We start from the raw sequence: 26,219 nt of genomic DNA, 5'->3' as shown, positions 1-26,219 counted from the left end.
GAAAGAAAGCCCATAAAACACCTGTTTCTGGTACAGTGCTTCTCACATTTAGTAAAGCTACAACACTACATACCTTATATTGAACAGCCAGTTTAGCATTATGTACTTTTTCAATGGTTCTAAGCAAACAAATCATCGCCATTGGTTCTAGTAATATGCAACAGTTTCAAGCATTGACAGATTAATTATTCAGTACCCATACACATAATAGTATTTGTAAAAAAATTCACCGATGATTACCATACTCCTTAATGCGTGACTTGAGCACAGCTCTATACATGTTTTCATCTCGTGATATATTGAGACAAAGAATTTGAGAGAGACACGTGGGTGATCGTTAAAAATCTGACCTGGGGGTCAAGCACGTCGGCTTTTATACATGACTCCTCGAAGGTTCCAGTGTAATTGGTGCTGCATGGCTTACAGAAATTTCTACACAATTCGTGTCACACGCAATTGTGAACCATGAACATTGAAACAAGTGCGAACGAGGCCAGACCAAGCAAACCCCACAAGCGTGAGCAAGAGCTGATGTGAGCAGACACACCGAGCACCAGTTTCCGGCACGTACATCACTGAAGGGGCCACTTTCATTGGTCTCCACCATTCGCAGCTCGCGAGTTTCACTCTGTCTTTCATCTTTCGCTCGGTTATGCCGCCAACACTCACTGCAGGAACGGGCGTCTAAGAGCTCCGCTCTAAAATGCTGCTGATTTGTTACAGAACGACACTCGAATTTTTAGCTACGTACAATCTCTCCTGGTCAAATATGAGCATGGGTACTGTCATGATCCACCCGGGCTCATGAACAAGGGAGGGCTCGAGGCACCCTCTAATACACTCCGCAGTGCGCAGTGGGAGCCGTCCTGGCACACCGGGACAAAGATGGCCAGGAACGCCCTGTGTCGTTTGCTTCTCGAAGGCTTCATGCTGCCGAGCAACCTTACAGCCAGCTGGACAAGGAAGGTTCGGCCCTCATGTTCGGTGTCGAACGCTTCCACCAGTATCTGTGGGGACGGAAGTTGGAGGCGGTCATGGACCACAAGCCACTGGTGGGGCAGTTCCTGTGCAGGCATCACCGTTCTCGAGTTACCTACCGTCCGTCCGTTAGTTACCATCCGGAAAAGGGCCTGGGACCTGCTGATGCCCCTGAGCAGCCTGCCAGAGGTGCCTGATGCTGTTCCAGAACCTGCTGAAGTGGAACACGTGTACCCGGAGGTGCTCTCCAGATCTGCGGTATTTCAAGCGACCAGCCGGGACCCAGTCCTGTCTCAGGTGGTCAAGGCGGTGTCCCGTGGAGAGGAATTGGTGCAACAGTAGCTTGCAGCAGGGCTAGGTGGTGATCCCACAAACTCTCCGGAGTCCAGAGTTCTGCAGTTGCTGCACGCGGGTCAACCTGGCGTAGAAAAGATGAAGATGGTGGCCTGGTCCCATGTTTGGTGGCCTGGCCTGGACCAGGATGGTACAGAGCTGCCAAATCTGCCAGGAGTATCAGCGAGCCTTGCGTCATGTGAAAAGCACCCCCTGGCCGTTCCCACAGAGACCCTGGTCCCGCCTACGTGTAGATTTTGGGGGACCCTTCAAGGGCCATTACTTCCTGGTGGTGGTGGACGCCTTTTCAAAGTGGGTGGAGGTTCTACCTGTCACCACTCCATCAGCAGGCGCGACCATTGCAGTGCTAAGACAGGTCTTCGCCGCCCAGGGGTTGCCGGATGTCATTGTGTCCGATGTCATCTCTCCTTCCCACCGGGAAGGAAAGACCGTCGGGCAGTTCGTTGCTGCACTAAGAGGGTTAGCGAGTGCCTGCGTTTTCGGGGACCAGCTGGACTCGCTGCTCCGGGACCGTTTTGTCTGCGGCATCAACAACCCCGCCATGCTGGACAACGGCGTGAAGGCAGCGCTAGCAATGGAAGCTGCCGCCAAGGACGCCGTCGAGATTTCTCGTGCGACTGGCTCACCGTCAGCGGAAGCGGCGGTCAACAAGTTCACGACAAAGGGTACCTGTGGTCGCTGTGGTGGTACTCGCCCTCACAGTGCCGATTCTCTCAAGCACAATGCTTCACGTGCGGGAAAACTGGGCACCTGGCACATGTATGCTCAAGGGGGAGGACGAACAGCAAACAGCAGCAGCAGCCTGGTTCAAGCCCAGGTATCACACAAGCCAGGGTAGCCGTCGCAAGCGTACGCAGCGGGGGCGTGCGGCAGCAGGCTCAAGTTCTTCCGCGGCCAGACTCCACGTCATGGCCAAGGTCCTGCCGATTTTCGAGATGTGGCATACAGGCTTTGTACCGCCGTCTGTGCCACCGTACATGCTGACCGTCGAAATCTGCGGGCACCCCATTTCCATGGAGCTGGACGCAGGGGCCAGTGTGTCTGTAATGGCCGGGAGCGTACTTTCCCTGGTGTGTCCGTTGAGGCTTCGGGCGTGATGCTGCGGAGCTACTCCGGGCAACTCTCCCAGGTCCAGGGTATGTCAGCGTTCACTTTGGCGACAGGGAGGCAACGCTTCCCCTTTACTTAACGAAGGGGTCTTCGCCGACGCTGCTGGGCCGAAACTGGATTCATGCACTGGGCGTTCGTTTGCCAGAGTACCAGGAAGCCAGCCTGAAGACATCCCCAGCCTCCTGACAGACTTTGCAGGCACGACGGCTGGCATCTATGTACCTGAGGGAGCCTGGGCTAGGCCTGCCTGGGAAATGACATGTCCCAAGTACTGAACGCTGGGGGCTAGGAAAACACACTTTTCCAGCTTGAGCTTGAGGCTGGCATCCTTGGCGGCAGCTTCCATTGCCAGCGCTGCTTTCACGGCGGATACTCGTGACAGGTACATCAGTGCTGATTACACGTGGGGAAAGTGGCACAGGAAGGAGAGTGAAGACTGTAATACAGAGGCCCCTGCCTGATGATGATGATGTCCCGTTTGAAACAGGGCAGTGACAAATAATCAGCTAGCCTGCTTAAGTTAATCTGGTATGCTACACATGCTTTTCATTATAGCATTTTAGTACACATCTCTCTAATCTTTTTTTTTATGCTTCAAAGCTTCTCTACCTACTTTGTACTTATGCCTGTAACGGATTCGGTAGTATCAATTGCTTCCCTGCTTTTTTTCCACCAATGCTTCAAGCGTCTCTTGATTATCTCGACCGCTGACCAGCTGATGCTTCTGTCCACTTTAAACCTAAGCGCTTCTGGAAGGTGTACATTACTTACGGGTCTCACTGGGTGAATGTCTTTGCAATCTATTAGGGGTGTGCTCAGTGGTCTCTAGATTTTCGCTGCAGCATACGCATGCCTCATCCTGTTGCGAGTATTTGCTCTAGCATGTTTTAGTCCTTAGGCAACCAGCTGAAGCCTCAAATAGTAAGGCCCTTTGTGCTATCGTACAAATATTCCTTTGATTTCTTTCTTCCCATTCTTGTAAATCTCCATGGTCTTTTTTGTTTCCATTCTTTGCATCCAATTTGCTGTCTCTGTTTCTTTCAGTTTCTTTTTGATGACTCCAGGTTGTATATTAAGCCTTTCAATCACCCGCTACTTGGTTGACAACTTTCTTGACCTCTCCTTCCATTCTGTGTCCACGTTTTTGAAAGATACTTCAGCACTTTAGCCACCCATTTATTTTCATTTATGTTCCTGAGTCTTTCTTCCAAACTAATTATGCTCAGCACAAAACAAAAGATCGGCCTACCGATCTTTTGTTTACTTCCAACCCCAACAACATATAAAATTTTAAGCAATGAATGAAATTTACAAATGTTAGCGCTGGAACCATTACTCCTTTCCATATTGCAGGCACCACCTCACTCATACCTACTGTGGCTCCAAAGTGCGCTATGTTTTACTATTGCTGCATTCTGCTTCCCGTTTATTTTTAGATTATCTTGCCGACGTATTTATATTGCTTGACTATGGGTATGACTTACTGTTGTATTGACACCGCGTAATTACTTGTCTCATCATTAAAGATCGTAATTCCCGAGTTCTCTGTGCTAAACTTAAGGCCTAGATGTGTTGCTACATTGCCACACATATTTGCAAGTGTCTTCATATCTCTTGCATTGTCTGCTAGTAGTACCGTGTCGTTCGCATACATCAGACCCGGGACCTTCCGTTGCACCATTTGTCCAATACGTAAGTATGAATAATCAAACCCTAATTCACTGTTTTCCAGTCGTCTCTCTATGCTAACATAAAGCGTGTACAACAATGGTGACAGAGGACATCCTTGATTCACTCCTTGGTGAATTTCCACCACATCACTACATTTTCAGCCTTCCTATACAATTTGTACTCTGCTGCACACAGATACAATGTCTGCATTAAGGTTGCCTCGCATCTTTGCTTTAAGGGAACACACACAGAAAAGCTGTGAGAGTAAGTTACCCTTGCATAACATGGGTGGCAACGCTCCCTTCTTGCACCAGCTGCCCATGACCATCACAGATTGTGACAGTGTCTGCCTGTGCCTAGTTAAAGCTTTATCAGTAAAAATATATTACATCTTATCTAAAAGAGCCAAAGACTGTACTTGGCAAATTTCAAGCCCTTTTACTGAGCCACAATGGCCAAAATTTAAAAAAATACTTTGCAATTAGTGGTGTCACACTGATGTATTGGTGCTGGGATTTTGGAGTGAAATTCAAATGTGAAACTTTACCCTCAGTCATGCTGTCTTCTAATAATAAACTTTTTAGCATGCAATAAACAAAAGTACTGTTGGTCAAAAACTGAATCAGCATTTCTCTACAGTGTCATTACCACACATAAATACTGTGACCAACCAACAGACTACAACAAATTCTAGCATACAAAAAAATTTTTTTTTGAACATCCATTGTACAATTCCACAAAGCAAACGATGCCGATGCAGTATTGATAGTAATAATGTTGTCTCATCCTCATCTATTAGTCCTGTCATGTGCTTTCACTATGCTGAGGTTGGATGAAATTATTTCAGATCCAACCTAAGTGGTTTATGCAGTTTCAAACATATGATTCAATGCATTACAGGGTGTCTAACAAGTTGATATTTCTAAATTCCCAGAGTTTTCCAGGTTTTCTGTGAGTGCTTTTGCAAAATTCACGAGTGACACAGAACTTAATTTGGTTTATGTCAAAACGAGCTGACAAGCACATTTAAAAAAAACGACGTAATCCAGTTTGAACCCCAAGGAGTAGTGTTTATTTTATTCAAGAAGAACACAGAAGGGACAGGTTAGTAAAATGCACAACAAATGAAATACCTTCGAAAAAAAAATGGTAAAGCCCATTGCAAATCGAGTCGAACATATTCAAATAAGAATAAAAAGAAATGCACACAAAAACAAGTATTTTCGAGCATGAGCTATTTTTATCAACTGATAGCAAGCTCACTGGTATGCAGTGGCGTAGCAACAGGGGGGGCCGGGGGGCCGTGGGCCCCGGGTGCAAGGGGCCAGTGAGGGGGGGGGGGGGTGTCATATACGTCTGAAGACACCCCTCTTTCTGCCGGCTACACCCAGCGGGGGGGGGGGGGGGGGGGCTGACAGAAGACTTAAGGGCCCCGGGTGCCACGCGACCTAGCTACGCCACTGCTGGTATGAAGCCCGAGCTTTGTCACATGCGAGACTCTCTCTCAGCAGCTGGAAAGTCAACCTGAACAGTCCTGACATACTTACAGCCTGCATACAACGCCTCAGTGTTGCATTTCACTGTTTAAAAAGTTAATTTTAGTTTGGATGAAGGACACCTGCGTCTCGGGGTCAGCCAACACTTTGTTTTTTAAGCTCCAGCTCCTTCACAGAAGTGGTGGCACACCTCCTTTTGCGTTCATTCGTCAATACGTCAGTGCTTTGTGTTCTCGTCCTCCTTCTGCCCCGCATTCGCCCCGCGGACCATTTGAAGCGTCCTTTTGGTCTGTTGTACAGTCGACGACCAATTTTTCGGACTCCTTAGAGGGCGCGAAAACGTCAAAAAAAGCGGGCAGTCCGAAAAAAAATATGAATACATATCTCTTTTACTGCCCTTAAGGGCTCAAATCACCCCAGGCACGTCCGAAAAAGCTCTGAAGGCCTGCCAGTACACTTATTAGGCATATCGGTGCTCATAGTGTAACAGGAGATGGCGTGTGCACGCGTGTATAATTAAGGAATACATACTGTATCCCGTGACAATTGCCCCTTTACAGGCTTGCTAGGCTTCACCGCAATACTTCGCCTACGCTTTATCGCGTAACAAAGCTGTATTTAGGCGAGGTTGACTTTCAGGAACCGGCATTATGCAACGCGTTGTGCTTTTCGAGCTTCTATGCCAACTGCGAGGATTACAAAGGCGGAGTCAGTGCCGTTGCTGACAGTGGCGGATTGATTCAATTAAAAGCACAGCACCGAAAAGCAAGTAGTTAGGCCTAGCGTTGCCACCGTGGTGGCTACGGCTGCATGCCAGCGGAAATGCGTGCGAGAGCGCCGTTTCGAGGCGGTCAGATAATCATAATGGCGGCGGTGAGGGCTTTGGTTAATGCTGTTTCGGGCCTGCGGTCATGGCAAACAGTCCGGAAAATCGGACGGCGAAGGGTTCTTGCGAGCGAAATTCCAGACGTTCTTATACACTGACTCTATGGGATACGTGGCGGTGTCGCGAAGCCATCCGAATTATCGGGCATGTCCCAAAAATCGGGCGTTGACTGTACACTGCAAACTCCTCCAACTGACGACACAGTGCCAAAGTCGATTCCTTGAGATTCCTCTCTGTTACTTGGGCGAGCATTAGCGCGAATTTTGTTCCCTTTCAATAAAATTACAGATAATTTTCCCTAATACAAGCAGATCTTCCCGACCTTTCCCCGAGTATTTCTAGACTATTCAAAATCCCTGAGAATTCCTGGCTTTCCCGGTTGGTAGACAACCTGCATTACAAAGTGATGCCATCAGCATGCATGCAGCAACTGGATGCAATAGATTACGATTTACAACCAACAAACTTATTTAGCATGTTCAACACCAAAAACATTACTTATGTATTTTAAACACTTGGACATTAAAAAAATTATGCAGGTCCTACACCATGTGGGAATATATGCTAACGCAAAACATTCAGCACATTCAGCCACACAACACGTTAAATTTGTGTGTCCTTGATTTCTGCGTTGAATATCTTTATGTGATGATGTAGCAGCATGACGACGCAATTGAGGGCTCCCTAAAGGGCCATACCTCCCAAGGCTTTATGTCCTAGTGAATATTGACACGTGTACTTACCTTTATCGGGTGACCACGTTTCGCCGCCGAACAAATGTTATCGCACAGCGCGGGACGTGCCTGCATGTATCTGAAGTTTCTGGAAAGTTATCGATGCTTCTATCCGCTGTCTGTTGTCGCCAAACCTTGTATTATCTTATTTCATCGCATGACGCGAATGGTGTAGAACTTTGTGGAAGGGCGCTAGGTCCGAACGTATCGACTGGGCTGCCCCAAGTGGCCACATTCACAGGTGCTATCCCACTACTGCTGAGCGCGGGAGCTTTTGCCTGCTGCGTTTCCGCCCTGGGCCGGTTCGCTCCTCCTTAGGCGACCTGACCACCACCGAGCTACCCTGGGGTCGCCATATCAACGCCCAGCTTAGCGCGGACACCCGATCGACATGGGCCAAACACGGGGCAGAGTTCCCAGTCTCACCCCGTCCTCTAGCACCAGTCTCACCCCATCCTCTAATGACACGTGTACTTACCTTTATCGGGCGAACCTGTGCCCACAAAACAGGCTACACTTATAGCACAACGATAGCGGCGAACACAGTCGGCGATCGTCGAAAATCTGATCAGCGGGTCAAGCGCGTCGGCTTTTATAGAGCAGTCGTCGAATGTTCCAGTCTAATCGTTCGGACCCGCGTGCCTTCCACAAAGTTCTACACCATTCACGTCATGCGATGAAATAAGATAATACAAGGTTCGGCGACAACAGACAGCGGATAGAAACATCGATAACTTTCCAGAAACTTCGGATACATGCAGGTGCGTCCCGCGCTGTGCGATAACATTTGTTCGGCGGCGAAACGTGGTCGCCCGATAAAGGTAAGTACACGTGTCAATATAGCACACCGCCATCTTTCTCAAAACTAGGAAGTGATTACAATACATAATGTCTGATGCATGCAGAACAGTGCGATTGAACGCATCACAGTCAGCGCTCAAAAAAGTTCAACAGGTGCTTAACCCGACAACAGAAAATTCTGCTAACATCGCTACTATATCCAACCCCCAGAACATACTACTGTGGAACCACATTGAAACGTTCCTGGCTGTTGCGTTTTCCCAGCTGCTAGGCCGTGTTTTCGTGGTCTCGACCTAAATCCTATTGACTCTTATGTATTATGTTCCCGTTTAATACAGTGCATTTCTATAATGTTCCCCGCATCCTAAGTTGCATTTGAAAGTGGCTGCTATGTAAATATAACAGTGCATGGAAAAATTCACTCTCGCATGTTGCAACATGCGACCCACCGAAGTTTGCAATAAAAAAACCAAGTTTAACAAGCCAGGTGCTGCACAAACATTGGGAGAAAGCATGCACAGAGCAGTTGGCAAAGCATCTGGAAAAGTACTATCTGGTTATGTACATCGGATAGATAGAGAAGAACCAAACAAGATTTGGCCTGTAATCTTCCAAGTTACTCAAGAGAAAAGTCTACAATTCTGAAAAGGGGGTACAAACTTAAGAATATTAAACTATCTACTGCAAAAGACTTTTCTAAATGTGTACGGGACATCAGAAGGAAACTTTGGAACAGTGCAAAGGTAAACCGGCAAAATAATGAAACGGTTTCGCTTGTTTTTGACAGACTGTACATTAACAATTGCGAATATGTTTGGAGTAATGAGCAGGATAACAGTGTTGCTTGAAAGAAATGATACAAAAAGGGGGTCAGGAAATATTGTTGTGCTGGGAAAGCAGCGAACACCAACGGCAATAACAAAAGTGGAGTTGTAACTTGTCCAGGTGCAAAATCAGCAAACTAACACTTCTCACAGTAAATGCTAGAAGCGTCGTCAACAAACCCCAAGCAATAGAAAACTTGATTATTGATTACGAACCCGATGTAGCACCTCTAACAGAAACATGGCTCACATTCGACATTATATATATATTGATGAGTTTGGCTTACCAAATTATTCTATCATCCAGAAAGAGCGTCTCACACATGTGGCAGAGTGACATTACTGATTAAATAATGTTTTGCTTTTGCCATTCACCCAAAGATAAAAGACAGTGAGGCAGTATTTTGTAAATTGCTTTCTGACAGCAGAAATTGTTGTCTTAGGATGTGTTTATTGGAGCCCGAACTCGAATGACCAGTGCATCAGTGCCATTCATGACTTCATGCAGCATGTGGGGACGCTTGTCTCTCTTGGGCCCCTTTATGTTGCTTTTGCTGCATGGTTCTCGCATCTCCTGTAATACAGCCTCTCCGCATAGCTGAGTGCCATCAGTGGTTGGTGTAGTTGCAGAATAGAGCAGATCGTGCAAGTGTTGCACTGCCAACGCCACCGAACAACGCCGTGGATGCAAACGGGTGTAGCTGTTTGCCTGCCCTACCAACTGCCACAGCCTGTGACGTTTCATCCTTCTTCTTGCCACACTTCATACTTCGCCATGGTGCGCCTCGGGAACTCCTGTGTGACATATCTTCCCTTTTCAAGGTAGTTAACATGCTCCTTACTGCATGCCGCACTTTATATATGCGTATGTGTACTGAACTCATGCACAAAACTTCGCGATTCATGTACTGTTAGACTATAGTTTTCATTAATCTGGTGTTCTACCAAGTGTCATATTTTATTATATTATTCTCCCTTTTTGCAAATATGTGCTTCCTTTGCTAAGCGACAAGGAGTAGCTGGTGCCGCCATAAAGGTGCCTACCTGTTTTATCATTCATTTCATTTTAAAAGAAATGGCAAGAGGCAACACAGCGCTGTGCCAACATCTGCATGTATGTCCCTGTTCCCGTAGGCTGCTGGTCGCATTCGCTACGTAGATGGGTGGGTCTGTATGTTTTGTTATGCTGATACATTTCTTAACTACAGAGAACCACTGCTTACCTCTACATCAAATGGGAAACAAGGGACAGTGCATTCGGTACAACAGCATAAACAACTGCCTTGCTCAGTTACCAACAGTGTCAGCGATTTCATGCACGTTTTTGCGAGAGAGCAACATGGCCTAGAAGTGAGCACTCATGCTGAGCACAGTTTTCTTGGATACTTTATGGCAAGCGCAAACTGTAAGTACAATGAAGTTAAAGAGAAGCGAGAACCAGCAATAACAGCCTGTAATATATGTGCCTGGATTACAGTTGCTGTTGTTGAAGTGGCTCGGCCACTCATATTGAATGGACTCAGGGTGGACAAATGCAACTCATATGCGCAGATATTTATGTTTTGCTATGTTTTGACATTATTTCATGTCAGTGATGCGCCGATTCCACAATATCCAAAGCTAACAACAATCTGTGGCTGTAGACGTCGATGTAAACAAACGCACTGCTGCGTTCGAAGACTTCTTGAATATGTAAAATGTCTAATGATCGTGTAAAAGAAATAGAAAAAGCAAGGTACAAGAGCAGACATGAGCGACAGTGAACTCCAACGCAGCCGCTTCAGCAGATGGAACTCAGTGTGCCTTTATCGGCAGCACTGTTAGCACAACAGCGCACTCATGTCTGCTCACCCAGTAGTCAATAAGTGCTACATAACTTCCAGGGACGACATGCTGCCTCGGTGAAGACATTAATAATTAATCGTGATCCGCAAAACGCACAACCGACACACACTCAACATGGGCGCAGGTCCACAAATCAACCAGCGAAAGCCCCGGCACCCTTCCAAAACGTTTCCAGCAGCGTGCCGCAGAGGGCAGCACAGGAACATGAAAAAGGCAGATTGCGGAAATTATATTGAAGCCATAAAGGTTTAAATGGTTTAGGCAGCTATGCCAGTCACAGACCACCGAGCTCAATGCTACGTGACCAGCTGTACATAGCTACTATGTATTTATTTGTAAAATACCTTACAAGGCCCCTACATGGGGATTGAATAAGGGGAGCATAGAATCAAATCAGTACATACATTCTAGTAACAATAAAAAGAAAAGAAAAACACCAGCCAAGTGCACAAACTAAAAGTTAAAGAAACATATTAACTACATACAGCTGTATATGAGTACAATAAAAAGGAACTCTATAAGTTTGTAACAAACATATTACAGTGCAAGAAAAAGATAGGAAAAATAACAGAGAACAGTGAGTGTGATATCAATGGTTAACAAGGGTTAAGCAAGTTGAGTGAGTGCCTGAATTTTCCACGATCAGTTTCTGCAAACTATGTTGTCGAAGAGGCTGTTCCCGAGCCGAATGGCATGTGGAATTGCAGATGAGTTAAATTCTTCTGTTTTACCATAGATGCGCGTGAAGCTATGATGATTGCGTAATCTGTGCAACGTGTGCCGTGACGTTTTTAGGTGTAGGGAGCGTTTATTAGTGTGGTGGGCATATTCATGAAATAATGACAAAAGGGCTATGTCACGACGATTACTTAGCAACTGAAGTGAAAGGTGAATCTTTACTGGAGTTATGCTAGAACTGTAGTCATAATTCCGGGAAATTAAACGAGCAGCTCTATTTTGGATTGATTCCAGCATGTTAAGTAATTTTGGTGGGGAGACCAGACTGGAGCGGCGAACTCAAGTCGAGGGTGAACAAATGTTTGAAATGCCAGTTTGTGAATAAGTGTAGGTGAGTTCCAAAGGTTACGTCGCAGGTAACCCAGTGATCAAGAAGTACTGGCACAGGTAGTGGTAATGTGAGAAGTCCAGGAGAGGTGTGTTGAAAGATTTATGCCTAGATATTTAAATGATGAGGTCCAAGATAATGGGACATTTTTAATACAGTAGGAATACTCCAACTTAGTGCATTTGCGGGCGACGGACATCACTTTACATTTTGATGAATTTAGAGTCATTAGCCAGGTGTCACACCAATTAATAATTTGGTTAAGATCATTTTGGAGGACCAGGTGGTCATCAGAGCTGTTAATAGAATGATAGATAATGCAGTCGTCAGCGAAAATGCGCATGCATGATAAGTTATTGGGTATGCCATTAATGTATATCAGAAAGAGTAAGGGACCAAGAACACTTCCTTGTGGTACACCGTATGGAACATCTGAAAGGGGTGAGGAGAAGCTGTTAGCGAAAGTACACTGCTGCCTGGTAGAATGAAAATTTCGAAGCCAGGATAGAGTTAGTGAATCAAGTTTTAATGATAATAACTTAAAAAACAGGCGACAATGGGCTACACAGTCAAAAGCTTTAGAAAAATCCAGAAAGATGCTGTCAGTTTGAAGGTTTGAGTCTATGTTAAAATGTAAATCTGTCGTAAATTCAAACAGTTGCGTTTCACACGACAAACCTCTCCTGAAGCCATGCTGATTATGAAAAAAGAAGTTGTTCAATTCTAGGTGATGGTAAACATGAGATGCAATAATATGCTTTATCATCTTACAGCATATGCACGTTAGTGATATCGGTTCGTAGTTCTCAGCCAAGTTTTTGTCAGCGTCTTTGAAGATGGGTATGACTTTGGCTGTTTTCCAATCTTGGGGTTTCTGACCTGTCATTAAAGATTGATGAAAAATGTGGAATAAAAACTAGCTAGATACTGAGACTGCATTTTTTAGTAATTTAGAATTAAAATTGTCAATACCTGCTGAAGACGAAACCTTCCATAATTAATAAGCTGAACAATACCATCAATAGTAATGTCAATAGGCTCCATGTACTGGTAACCTAGGTCTGCAACAACGGGCAAATGAGTAATACTTTCTTTTGTGAATACGGATGAGAAGAATTTATTAAAAACTTCAGCGCACTCACTGTTAAGAATAGGAATGTTGTTTTCGTTGTGTAACGAGATGTCATTAGTATGGCGTTCAGGAGATAAAATTTGCCAGAACTGTCTGGGATTAGATTTGAGTAGTGAAGAAAGCTCTTGGGAAAAATATTTATCTTTGGCTACAAGGAGAGCAGAGCAGTATGAACTTAAACAGTTCAGATACCTTTCCCAAGCTGACGGGGTGCTGGTTCGTTTTGCAGTTCTGTATGAACTGTTTTTTTGGTTTCTGAGCAGGCGAAGGGACTTAGTGGACCACGGTTTGTTTTTGTCTTCAGTTCTTCTGATTAAAGGAATGTTCTGCTCAACCAATACGCATAACTTATTTCTGAACATGACCCAGTTATCATGAACAGACCTGGTGTGGAACGAAGGTAGAAAGTGATATTCAAGAAATGATTCTAGCTCAATGTTGATTACTTCATAATTTCCCTTGTTGTAGTCACGAAATGTCTTTCTTGAGACACATGTAAATGGTAATGGGATACTGATAGATACATTGAGTAATCTGTGGTCACTGAAACCATCCGATCATGTCACTTGTTCTATAGTTTCAGGGCATTAGTATAAGATCTAAGACGTTAGAGCCACGGGTAGGTTCTTTAATGATCTGGAGCAGATCATAATCTGATGTTAGGCTAATGAATTCTGATGAAAAACTGCTGGATGACGACAAGTTTGGCCAATCAATGAGATGAAAATTAAAGGCACGAATAAGGTATGTGAACTCGGTTGGGCAGAGCTGGGTGGCTGTAGCAATGCTGCTGCGCAGTTCATCAACGAAGCAATGACTATAATCTGGGGGGCGGTAACAAAAACTTTAGCAGAACGGCAGCGGCATGCTGCCCAGACAATCCCCAGATCTGAAGATTTGTCAATAATGTATGATGCGATAGTCTTCTTAATAGCCAGGAAGATGCCACCACCTCTTCCATCTCAGCGATGGCGGCGATAAATATTAAGGTAAGCTTAATGGGAAGAATTTTGCTATCGGGTAAATTGGGGCAAAGCCAGGTTTTGGCGAGAGCAAGAATAGTGCAGTTGCAGTCTTTAAGATATGATGAGACGAGTTCGCATTTCAACATCACGCTTCTAATATTAGTGAATGATATTGTTAACGATGTAGCAATGCAATGAGGCACTTCATGTGTCTTGGTCTAGCTATCTTCTGATTTCCACTACTGAACGCTTTGTGGCATCATATGCATAAGATTTGTCATCAATGTGCAGTTGGTCAACTGAAAGTTGAATGGTTTATTTAGAGTTTTCGTGTGATCGATCAATTGTTTTCTGGTTGGTCTTGTAGAAAAGGAAAAGTCCTCTCGAACATAGAAACTAGAACCTTTTAGTTTGTGCGCAGAAGCCAAGATGCGTCCTTTATCTTTAAAATATGTCAGCTTAGCAATGATAGGTCTGCGCTTTTCATCAGCAAACTTACCTCTTCTATGCACTCTGTCAAACTGGGCAGCCGTTAGAGCGATACCAAGTTTCTCTGAGCAGAAAGAAATTATCTTCCGCTCCGATGCAGCCCAGTCTTCTCGAACATTATCTTTTATGCCAAAGAACAGCAAATTTGAGCTTTCATTATATTTTCGTTTTCATTGCACCACGAGTAAATTTTTTCAATCTGCTCAGAAAATTTACTCAATGAATGAGAGCCAGGGTCTGGGCCACATGGGCCTTCAAGTGAAGTCCTCGACTCCATTGCAGAACTCTTCATACTAAGCAGCTTGGCCTCGCCATCTGCGGCAGACTACCTGTCGTGGGCTGCCTTTAGATTGGCCCGCAAAGCTGCATTTGCTTCTTGAAGTCGACGCACAGCTGCACGGTCATTTTTGACGTAGTTTAGTTCTCCAACTAAAGTAGCCTGCCCTTCCTCAAGTTTACATATTTTTTCCGTAATAGCGACATCAACTGCCTTTAGCCTGCGTATTATTTCCAATATAATAGCAAATAATATAATAACAATATAATAGAAATATAACACAACTATAACATGGGGTATGCTAATACTAGATTTCAAATCAAATAGTGTTCGTTTGAATATTTCGATTCACAAATCAAATATTTAATATTCAATATCTCGAATATATTTGATACCCATACCTTCGGTGAATGATCTGGCTATGCTCAGTGCCTTGACGCATGTAGTGTTCCCACAGCGTGCGAGCTCTATCAGTACAAGGTTCATCCAAGTCGACAATGCCCATCGAAATTATTAACGTGACTCGGACAGAGGGAACTTCAACAGCAGCACATATGAAAATCACAAGAGCACATGTGCAGATCAGTCTAATTAGCCACCTGAAGGCATGTTGATCACATAAAGTATGCGAGTTCAGTGTTCACGTGTGCAGATTTGCGCAGTTAGCAGCTCTCTACCCGCACGCGAGCACACAGACAAACTTGGCAATGTGCTTGCGTTAGTTGCCGGCTGGTCAACCACAAACCTGAACACTTTAATATCTGTCAACCTAAGCCGCACGCATGATTTCGTGAATGATCACTGGATTTGCTCCCGCTCCAGGGGGCCGCAGGTGCGCTTCTCATCTGGTGGAGGCGCCAACTCCTGGGCTGACAAGGTCAAAGGCAAAGAGAAGGATGCGGCCCAACTGTCGGAAAGTGAGATTCGCAGTCCTGAGAGAGACAAAATTGTATCGCTAAAAAAGGAGAATAGCAGCCTCAGGGCAGCGGTCGATAGGCTTACACTAAAGCTAGTTGGGCTCCACAGAAAATTCACTCGTAACAAGTTCGCTTCGTCTGAGCATCCGTTGGTCAACGAGGTTCTGAATTCTATGGAGGTGGTAACACTAGAAGGTGGGGCCCACGTGTGTCCCGCTCCCAAAAAGAGGGCCCTTGATCAATCGAACCAGTTGCAAACCAAGGCGAAGTCTGAGATAAAGGAGGCTCTCTCTGCTATTAATGATAGCATCAGACAAATCAATGACCGACTTAGTCGTATTGAGTGTAGCAAGGAGCAATCGGGAATCGGGCTGCGGAAGATTGAGACGTATCTTAATGAGACGGTAGTTCCCGCCTTGGAAAAAATCTGTCCCAAAACGCTACCAATGCAGGGCAGGTCTCTCAGTAACTCTCAGCTGAATAAGATATCTCCAAATAATCAGGAAGGCACTGGCTAATAGGAATTTTAGAGTTCGGCAATGGAACTCCAGGATAATCAGTCCTAAAAAGGCTGCCCTCCTGCAGTTAATTAAATTGGAGGCTGAGAAGCCACACGCAATTATGCTCCAATTAAGAAACACTGACGATCGACCTTTGCTCCGCGGGCTACAAGGTGGAGTCTTTTCGAGGAGACAGAAGCAGGGGGGGGGGGGGGGTCGCCATTCTGATAAACAGGAAGATTCCTTATGTCCGACATGAGCTCCACACGCTACACAGTAAGGTTGAATTTATTGGGGTTGAGATTGTTCCTAACAGTTACATAGCCAATAGCAGCAGCATATTTCTCCTCAATTTGTACAGCAGTCCTAACGATTCCAGACCGTGCTTCAAATCCATCCTAACCAAGTTCACTAAACTTGCTAGGGAGGCTCCTCTGCTTGTTGGAGGGGACTTAATGCACCTCATCAAACGTGGGGATACCCCTTCTTCACTAGTAAGGGAGAGAGGCTGTGGACAAATCAATGCTTTGGACCTTAGGTTAACTCTTATTACAGACACTGAACATCAACTAGATGAAGTACCTCCTCGTGCAGGGACACTACTTCCAACTCAACTTTTGTCAGGGGGTCACGGAGCTCATTTGGGACAATACCAACATTGATCTGGGCAGTGACCATTACATAATAACAATCAAACTCGAGATTGTCGCTATAATGCTAAGGGAATATAGGCTGATTGATTGGGACAAACTCCGTAAATTGAGAACCCCCAAAAGCTCACCCCCAGCTACGGCTGATCCGTCGCTCAAAAGCTGGGTGGAGCAGCTCGGCTCTGACATCAGGGCATTGGAGAGGGTTATTGTCACGAACATCTAAACGGATAAGATGGACTCCAGGCTCGCTCACCTTCTCGAGGCCAAGCAATTGATATTAGCACGGCGGAATGGTCAACGGTTGAACAGGATACTTAGGAAGAGAATAGCGATATTGAATAAGGAAAACGAGGAACACTGTAGAGTTCTATGCAGACAGTAGTGGGATGAGGTGTGTCTTTCCCTGGATGGCAGACTCCACAAAGGCAGTGGCTGGAGCCTCCTGAAAGATCTCTTGGATGAAAGCGGCTCCAAGTCTAAACCTACTGAACGGTCGCTACTATACAAAATTATTCACAAGGCGAGAAAATAAATGTCAGATGATAAGCTGTTGAATGACCTAGCTAGTCAGTATCTCCCACTCAAGAGTACGTAATCGTTCACCCCCATTTCGGTTGAATACTCAGGGTCTCCCAATCACGCCCTCAACGGAGATTTCTCGGAGGGTGAAATTCGCCTTGCAATTCAGGAACTTAACAGTAGATTTGCCGCTGGCCCTGATGGAATCTCCAACAGAGTTCTGCGCAACTTCGAAGATAATTCTGTCAGTTACGTAACCAGGCAAATCAACAGAATCTGGAAAGAGGGCGGTATTTCGAAAGAATGGAAACATGCATGTATGGTACTCATTCCCAAGACGGGCAAACCTCTTGTGCTTGCAACCTCAGAACGATCTCTGACGTCGTGCCTCGGTAAAGTTGCAGAACATGTCGTGCTCAACTGGCTCTCGAACCATGCGGAGGGGAATTAACTTTTTCCGCACACCATAATCGGATTCAGGCCGGGACTTTCGACCCAGGATGCTATGCTTAGAATTAAGAAGACGCTCATGGAAAGGGTGGCTCGCGATACAAGGGTCATACTCGGTCTTGATGAAGAGAGGGCTTTCGACACTGTACGTCCCACGGCAATTATTCAGGCCATTTCACATCTTAATCTTGGGGAACACTTTTTCTGCTATATTCAATCTTTTCCGAGTGACAGAATCGCTTCCTTGCACATTGGCGACTTAAAATCAGAACTTTTATGAGCTAGGTCACAGGAGCACTCCACAGGGCTCAGTATTTTCTTCCTTCCTGTTCAATCTGGTCATGGTCAAGCTGGCCAAATCATTGTTGGACATTAATGGGGTTGAACACACCATTTATGCTGATGATGTTACTCTATGAAGCACTGGGGGCAGCAACGGAGAGTTGGAGGCTCGAATGCAGGAGGCTATTAGGGTCATACAACTCTGCTTCTCTCCAGCGGGCCTCAAATTCTCGTTGAGGAAATCAGAATTGCTCTTTTACTGTCCTTTCAGGCCAGGACGAAAACCTAAGGACTGGGAGCATGATAGTAGGCGTCATATCGTGTTCTTTGACATGAATGGTAACTGCATCCCTGAAGTAAGATCAATCAGAGTCCTAGGACTAACTGTTCAATATAACAGATCAATAGCTTGATGATACAAAAGATAATTGGCAAAGTGGAGAATGCTCTACGAATGTTTCGACGCATTGTAAATAGAAATAGAGGCATGAGCGAGGAATGTGCCCGTAGGCTCATTCACGGTTTCGTCCTTTGTCATATTACTTATGTTGTGGCTATGCTCGATTAGAAGAAATGAGAAGAGAAACGCCTCGATACCACCATCCGTTGAGTCTTCAAGGTAGTCCTGGGGCTACCATTCAATGCATCCACTGAGCTCTTTTTGAACTAGGAGTACACAATACTCTTGCTGAAATCGCTGAGGCTCAGCGCACAGCGTAGGTCGTCCGGTTGTCAGGCACCAGAGCAGGCAGGGACATCCTAGTCACACTGGGAATTTTTACTGAACGTGAAAAGGATAACGTCAGACATCTTATCAAAGAAATTAGGGAAGCAATTGTGGTTTGTCCCTTTCCCAGGAATGTCCACCCTGTCTTTAGCCAAGGAAGGAGGCTCGCCCGTGCGAAGGCTCTTCTTGCCAAGGTTGCTATGGATGCTGTCTTCATAGACACCACCCAAATGGTCAGTCGCGAAGCTTTTTCGGTAGCCGCAGTAGACGCCCACAAACAAGCCTGCAACGCACTCTCAGGTTACACCAAGAATCCGGAAGTGGCTGAACAAATGGCCATTGCACTCGCTCTGCTAGATCCACAGCACTCGGTAATCTATAGTGATTCTCGGGCAGCCAACCACTCGCGCCTTTGCTAGGGGAGTGTTAGATGCAAAGGTTTCCAAGTTACTCGAAGGTAGATCCATCAGTCTCCACTCTATAGTTTGGTTCCCAGCCCATGCGGGCGATTTTGTAGGAGGACAGTGGGACCTTACCGAATCCACTCATAAGGTCGTGTGAGGACTTGCCAGCCGCGCTTCCCTGCAGACCCCCTCGTCTCCTCATAAGGCGTTTAAAGATCAACTTCAGACATTGTGGAGATGGGTTTGCACAAGGCTCATCCTACAAGCAGTGGTCAGGAAAGGGCACGATTCTCCACTCCGCAACGCACAAAGGCAATATGGCAGGGTTTGTCGACTCTCCGACACGGTGCAGAGAAGACTCCAGAGTCAAATCGCCAACAAATGCGAGTTTATTCACCCAAGATACAGCATAGTGCGACACTGACGGCGCTTACGGGCAAAGGCTCACCGCAAGATCGATCGAGTACATGCGCCCTGTGCTAGGGCTAACCGGTAAGCGGTCCACCAAGCACAAGAATGAGGAGTCGCAAGAGCAAAGGTCCCATGTAGCAAACTCTTTGTGGGCCTGTGAGCATCTGCCACGGCGATAAAGCGCGCAACGGAAGAGAGCTCGGGTGGAGCGGGGGCCGCCACTTCGGAAGCCAATCAGGGCACGTCCTGGTGACACTTGCTCGCACGGTGATTCAACCCCGGGAGGAAGACGCACGGTTTGCGCGGGAAATTAGCTCCGGTGCTCTAGCCGGGTCCGCCATGTTGCCGTTACGGCGGCGGTCCCCAGAGGTCGAGCACAGCACAATGCGCGAGCTGGGGGATGAGGCGTGGAAAGGCACCTCGATCCCCACAACATACAATGAGCTCACCAAGCACTTCTATTTAGGATGTAAAGAATTCTCGCTTCCAAACAAGGAACTTAACAGGGTGCAGTCAGTTTTTTTGCACTTGCTACAGACGAACTCATACCCCAATCCTTGGCGTATGAGCCAAACCAGCCCGGACTACAACGGATCATTCACTTGTGCACTGTGCGGTGGGCATGTGAACTTGGGACACATGTTGTGGGGATGTGCGATGCAGGCCTCCTATCTGGAGGACAAGAACAATTGGGACGACGCTCTTAGGAGCAGCGAGCTTTAACACCAACTCTGGGCTGTCCAGAGGGCCTGCGAAGCTGCGGAAAACCTAGGGCTCCCTGTCCCGACGTGGGAGGTGCCCTCTACACTTTCAGGAACAGTCAGGTGTCCTTCAGGACCCTTTTCCGAAATAAAGTTTCACCACCACTACCACCGGTGAGCCACCCGTAGGAACACATCAGCGACAAGCTTTCCACATAACAGTTTGCAACCTCTTATGCCTAAGGGGAGCTGCATTGTCAGGTGTCAGCAACTGAAGTTACGGTTGTCGATCAGCATAGATCTATAACCGCGGTCGCACAGTATGACCATTGCATGTTTACGGCCACCGTCTATGCAAAATACCGTATGGAGGCTTCTCATTCCGAATGCCGTTTGTAGGCACACAACGGTCTCCTTTTGCAGCTTCAAGTGACCCATCACAAGACAAGTTTTAGATCTACATGGTGGGCTTGAAAATATGTGACCCTAGGTTACGGAATATGTGACCCTAGGTTATCGTGCAATGGCCATGGGCCTCACAATTTGAGAACTTTTTACCGTCGGTGCCGAATGCGGTCGTCGCGTGCGGTGGCAATGACTGTGCAGAGCAGTGCCAAGTGAAGTGATGCACATTTCTCACTGTTGCCTGTCACGGAGATTGGTCTTATAATAAGCTGATGATAACCGACAGAAAGCACTTGCTATACAGATGGAAAAACCCTTCTGTTCTCTGGAAGAAAACTGGGAAGCAATACTTTCTAAGCAATCGAAGATTGCCATTAAGCATAGTATGGCCCACTATTAAACTGAAAACCCAAACGATATTTAGAACAACTTCACTATTTCTTCAGCTTCAAAGGGAAAAAAGCCCTTAATTCTATTTGACAGACATTCTATCGTTAAAAAATATTCTCCAGACTTGCATATTGAGCTGAGTTCTTATTGGTGCAGGCATACTAAATTTGGTGATTCCCTTAATATGAGTAAAGCATACTATGCATCTCAATTAATAGGTACCTAAATTGCTGATAGCTAGCAAGATTTTTGTTAAAGGGGCCCTGAACCACTTTCTATTGAAGTCGACAAATGCATTTTAAGTTTAATTAGAGTATTTCAGAAATACTTTGCCGCAGAAAGTTCTTCCGACGTTTTCAGCAGAAGCGGAGTTATTGGCAATCAAACATACCGTTCTCGGTGCTTCCGCTCCTCCTTCAACAATTTGCACTGCAAAGGCTACAACAGAATGCGGTGTGCCCACAACGCTCCACCTAATGAACATCACCGTGCCGCACAGTTAAAATTTGATTTCAGATGTTCACATAGACACTATTCTTACCGATTTTGGCACCTACAACGTGCCAAATGCGGTTGTCCTCAGCAAGCTGCAATGCACTCAGCTGCAATGCGCCCTGCGGCAGCCGCGGTATCTACACTACGTAGCAGACTGCAGCTACATGGAACTGCAGCGTTTGCTTTGTGCACGACAGGGCTAGACCCTGCATCCACGCTTAGATGCTCCTATCTGGCTGTGGTATGTGGTGTGGACTGGCTTTGTCCTGCACCAGCTTGACCAACAGATAGTAACCGCATCCTACCTGCACATTTTGAAGCACTATCAGTAGCTCAATACGAAGCAAAGTCTGCCAAGGCATCTAACTAGGAGGGGCCAGGAGTAAGTGCATGCTGCCAAGCATGTGTGTGGTCTGATCTGAACTTTTATGTGGTTCAAGGCTAGTTGAGTGCTCAAAACTTGCCTGAATTAGCGAGACACGACAACTACCACACCAATAAGCAGGGTGGCCAACGTTTAAATCCTACGTAAGCAGTCGTGGCTGAATGTGAGCAGACAATAGCCGGCTTCTTCTAGAAGTACGCAATTATTATCGTAATTCGAAAGCACATTTATTTATTTATTCATTTATTTATTTATTCAGGTACCTACAGCGCCCGTTGAGGGCATTTTTGTAGCGGGGATACAATTCCAAAACATAAATCGTCATGCAGATGACACTGTGTAAATAACAAACAACAAACAATAAAAATACAACGCATTCCAATACTGAGCAAAATGATAACAAGAGAATCATGAAGGCAAGAAAGACGTAAATATTGTCATATGAAGAAGCGTATTCAAAGAATTAAAAACGCACAGCAACACAGCACACAAAAAATTAATTCAACAAAATTTAATTCAACAAAACGCGTGACAGAGCATTTTCAAAAGAAGATTGCGAGGCTAAGACAACTTCATCTGGCAATTTATTCTAATCATGCACTGTCTTGGGAAAAAATGAGTTTTTAAGGACATTTATACAACACTGGTATTCTTGAATTTTTAAAGAATGACCTAAACGTGAGGATATATAGCTGGGAGGTTTCACGTGTGAATCTTTAGACAAACCTGTTGCGCCTATAAAAATACTGTAAGATCGCTTAAGTCTAATGTACTTGCGTCTGTCTTGCAATAGAGGCCAGCCCAAATTTTTGCACATCTGAGAGCTGCTTTTGGTGGAATTATAGTTTGTGGACACAAACCTTGCTGCTTGCTTTTGAATTCGTTCAAGTTCGCTGATAAGTGTTTTTGTTTCAGGGTCCCAAGTCGCACAACCATATTCTAATATGGGACGCACGTTTGTCAAATAGAGTGTTTCCTTCAAATCAGCAGGTGCCTGCTTGAAATTGCGTTTTAGAAAGTTTAACACACGGCTAGCTTTGGCAGCAATATGGTTTACGTGGTCGTTCCAAGAAAGGTTGTTTGCGAAGATAACACCCAAGTACTCGCAATTCTTAAGAAACGATAAGGTTCTGTGGCCTAAAGAATACTGGGTAGGTAATGGATGCTTTTTATTTTTAAATTGCAGAACTTTACATTTTGAAAGATTTAATGTCATGTTCCATGTTTTGCACCATGCCAAGACAGAGTCAAGGTCACTTTGCAATTCAAAAGAGTCGCCTATACATGTGACGTCACGGTAAATGCAACAATTGTCAGCATACAATCTGACCCGACTGGAAACCCGGTCAACTATATCATTGATAAATATTAAAAAAAGAAGAGGGCCCGAAACTGATCCCTGGGGAACACTCGATAAAACTGCAATATCAGATGAACTTGTGCCTTCAATAATAACACGTTGCTTTCTACCAACGAGGTACGCTTCGAGCCATTTCAGCAGGGTGGGTGGAACTTTGAGGGTAGACAGTTTCAGTAATAATAAATTATGTGCGACAGAATCAAAAGCTTTTTGAAAATCCAAAAATATGCAGTCAACCTGGTTACCATTGTTAATTGAAAAAGCGATATTGTGAGCAAACTCTATCAGTTGCGTGTCGCAAGAAAATCCCTTTTTGAAGCCGTGTTGCATTGGACAGAAAAAGTTGTTATCCTGGAGGTGCCTAAATAAATTGGTGTAAACGATGTGCTCTAGCGATTTGCATATGACACTTGTAAGGGAGATAGGCCTATAGTTTACAGTTTTTGTTTTGTCGCCACTTTTATATAGAGGAACTACGTTGGCGCTTTTCCAGTCATCGGGCAAAGCGCCGACATCCATTGATTTTTGAAACAGTGTTACTAAGAAGGGAGCAACAGAAACTGCACAGTTCTTCAGGATGCAGTTTGGAATACGGTCAGGACCGCATGCCGTGTTTACCTTGAGCTTCTCCAAAAGTAACACTATTCCATGTACTGAGAAATCTATGCTACTCATCTCCGTAAACTCATTCACAATATGTAAACCATCTACTTCAGCCTATTCTTGAACTTTGTAAATAAATACACACAGTAACAGTAGGAAGAATGTCAGCTATTGGCCAGTAACAGCAGCATATGGGAATCTGCTATATTACGAAATAAAGCAGCCAGAAAAGAGTGAGGAGCAGGTTTCTGTTGAAGAGAGAGTGTTTGAGAAAAAGGTGACCTCTCACTCCACTTGCGAGATCCACATGCCGTGCACAACTGTAAAATTTGGCTGAGATGTTCACAGCAGCATATGCTGACTGTGGAATGCGTTTTTTTCACCAAGCCCAAGGGGTGGTTCAGGGCACCTTTAAGAAATGTGATTAGCCTCCTGAGCATGTGCAACACTGTTTTTTGCAGGAAATTTGCAAGCATAAATGTTTGCGTTAAACTTTCTGACATTCGATATTCTATTCAATATTTGGCTTTTTTTTTTCTCGATTCGACTTGATATTCGATGCAAAATCCACTTGTTGACTTTCACACACTAATATACAATCAAGGTCTCATTTTTCAGGCTATCTATCTTAGGGACTGAGAAAACGTTAAAAAAAATTGCAGAGTGAAAAAAAACAAATGCACTGGCCCCTGTCACAAACAGGTGCCCTCAAGGACTCAATTCGACACAGGCATGTCCCAAATAGCATTAAAGACCTGCCAGTACAATAATTAGGTGCATTGGTCGTACTATGACAGGAGACGATGGGTGTGCACATGTATAATTAAGGACAGTAGAGTGTTCTAGTTTGTGACAGCAGAGTGTTTTAGTTTACTGTTTTCAGGGTGTCTACCAAGTTGACATTTCCAAATTCCCTGAGTTTTCCAGGTGTTCCCTGAGCATTTTTGCAAAATTGCCTGAATGAGCCAGAACCTTGTTTTATTTTATTCATTTTTATTTTATTTAGCAAACACCTTACAGGCCCTGTCGGGCATTGAGTAAGGGGGGCAATGCAACAAAGAGCTGTTAAGTACAATGGAAACAAATCAAAAATAACTCTAAGACAATTGTACAGTGGCTCAACTAAAAAACAAAACAAAACACAGCATGCTCAAGCATAACCGCAAAATAAGAGGAAGGAGATTATGTAAAAAGCGTGCACAGGCGTTCATAAAATGTTTTACGATCAGTTATCGAGACGGTATCATCGGGAAGACCATTCCAGTGGGATATGGCATGAGGTCAAGACAGGCTGACACCATGTTGCCCGATGCTGTCACTCTCTAGTAAGCATGTTGAAAAAAAAATGACTTAATCAAGTTTGAATAGCAAGGAGTAATATCTATTTTATTTAAAAAGAAAAGAGGAAGGTGTTAGTAAAATGCTCAGCCAAAAAAATTGTAAAACCCATTCCAAATCGAGTCGAACATTTTCAAATAGAAATGAAAAGGAGATGCATACATAAATAAATATTTTTGAATATGAGCTATTTCTATCAACTGATAGCAAGATCATTGGTATGAGGCCCAAACTTTGTCACAAGTGAGATTTTCTCAGCAGTTGGAAAGTCAACCTCAACTGTCCTCGCATACTCTTAGCCCTCACACAATGCCTGAGTTTTGTGTTTCACTGCTTTCAAGAGCTTATTTTGATTTAGATGAGGGTCACCTACATCTTTTCGTTAGCCAACACTTTGCTTCTTGAGCTCAAGCTCCTTCAAGGAGGCGGCAGCACTCTTCTTTTCCCGTTAATTCCTCAGTGCATTGGTCCTTTCTGTTCTCATTCTCCTTCTGCCACGCTTTCATCCCATGGATCATTTGAAGCATCCTTTTGGTCAGCTGTACAGTCAACGTCCGATTTTCGGACTCCCTAGGGGCCGCAACAACATCCGAAGACTCGGCAGTCCGGAAAAAATGAATGCATGTCTTTAAGCGCCCTTAAGGGCTAAAATTGCCACAGGCACGTCCAAAAAAAGCTCTTAAGGCCTGCCAGTACACTTATAAGGCATATCGGTGTTCGTACTGCGACAGGAGACAGGGGTGCACGAGTGTATAATTAAGGAATACATACTGTGTTTCGTGACAATTGCTCCTTCCCACACTTGTTATGCTTCACCGCCTAACAAAATTGTACTGAGGCGAAGCAAACTTCCGGAGACTGGCGTTGCGCAACGCGCTGTGCTCTGCGAGCTTCGAAGCCAATTGCGAGGATTACAAAGGCGGAGTCGGTGCCATTGCTGACAGCGGCGAATTCTTTCAATGAAAAACAGGGCACCGCACAGCAAGAAGCTTAATAGCGAGCGTAGAAGCAGCTAGGCCTAACGTTGCCGCAGCGGATTTGCGTGCGGGTG

General features: G+C 45.1%; 1 protein-coding gene across 4 annotated transcripts in view; it reads right to left on the bottom strand.

The window, feature by feature from the left end:
• Window positions 1-26,219, bottom strand: part of Vps8 (vacuolar protein sorting 8) — a 962,017-nt gene that overhangs the window by 475,578 nt on the left and 460,220 nt on the right. The gene's annotated exons all lie outside the window — the stretch shown is intronic.

This window comes from Dermacentor albipictus, chromosome 1, assembly GCF_038994185.2.
Source record: "Dermacentor albipictus isolate Rhodes 1998 colony chromosome 1, USDA_Dalb.pri_finalv2, whole genome shotgun sequence".
Classification (NCBI taxonomy): domain Eukaryota; kingdom Metazoa; phylum Arthropoda; class Arachnida; order Ixodida; family Ixodidae; genus Dermacentor; species Dermacentor albipictus.
The sequence above is the reverse complement of the archived record's forward strand: the minus strand, read 5'-3'. Positions and strand labels throughout refer to the sequence as shown.